This window comes from Aplysia californica, unplaced genomic scaffold (genome assembly GCF_000002075.1).
Source record: "Aplysia californica isolate F4 #8 unplaced genomic scaffold, AplCal3.0 scaffold00938, whole genome shotgun sequence".
NCBI classification, from domain to species: Eukaryota; Metazoa; Mollusca; class Gastropoda; order Aplysiida; family Aplysiidae; genus Aplysia; species Aplysia californica.
The window spans coordinates 193,177-194,435 of NW_004798208.1; positions in this window are offsets into that span (position 1 = coordinate 193,177).

The window sequence follows — 1,259 nt, forward strand, 5'->3', positions numbered from 1 at the left end:
CCACACATACCACACACAGGGGTACAGAACGAGGGAGGGGAGGGGGGTAGTGGTTCTCTGGGGATGTATACCACACATGCCACACATACCACACACAGGGGTACAGAACGAGGGAGGGGAGGGGGGTAGTGGTTCTCTGGGGATGTATACCACACATGCCACACATACCACACACAGGGGTACAGAACGAGGGAGGGGAGGGGGGGGTAGTGGTTCTCTGGGGATGTATACCACACTAACCACACATGCCACACACACAGAGGTACAGTACAGGGGAGGGGGGAGGTAGTGGTTCTCTGGGGATGTATACCACACATACCACACATGCAACACACACAGAGGTACAGTACGGGGGAGGGGGGAGGTAGGGGTTCTCTGGGGATGTATACCACACATGCCACACATGCCACACACACAGAGGTACAGTACGGGGGGGAGGGGGGAGGTAGTGGTTCTCTGGGGAAGTATACCACACATACCACACCTACCACACATACCACATTATGTCCCTATAACAGTGTATAGAATGTCCCTATAACTGTATATAATATCCCTATAAATGTGTATATAATGTCCCTATAAATGTGTATGTAATGTCCCTATAAAAATGCATAAAATGTCCCTAAAACAGTGTATATAATGTCCCTATAACAGTGTATAATGTCCCTATAACTGTATATAATGTCCCTATAACTGTATATAATGTCTCTATAACAGTATATATAATGTCTCTATAACAGTGTATATAATGTCCCTATAACAGTGTATATAATGTCTCTATAACAGTATATATAATGTCTCTATAAAAGGTGTATATAATGTCCCTAAAACAGTGTATATAATGTCCCTATAACAGTATATATAATGTCCCTATAACAGTGTATAATGTCCCTATAACTGTATATAATGTCCCTATAACTGTATATAATGTCCCTATAACAGTGCATATAATGTCCCTATAACTGTATATAATGTCCCTATAACAGTGTATATAATGTCCCTATAACTGTATATAATGTCCCTATAACAGTGTATATAATGTCCCTATAACAGTGTATATAATGTCCCTATAACAGTGTATATTATGTCCCTATAAAAGTGTATATTATGTCCCTATTGTGATGCACAGATATGTAAAGGAGGTCACAACTGTGTTGTGTGACGTCACCGCTATATGACTCACCCTGCAACAGTTCTTCTTTACTGAATGACACCGTGTCTTCCAGGGTCAGATCTGAGGGAGAATGAGACAAACTGAC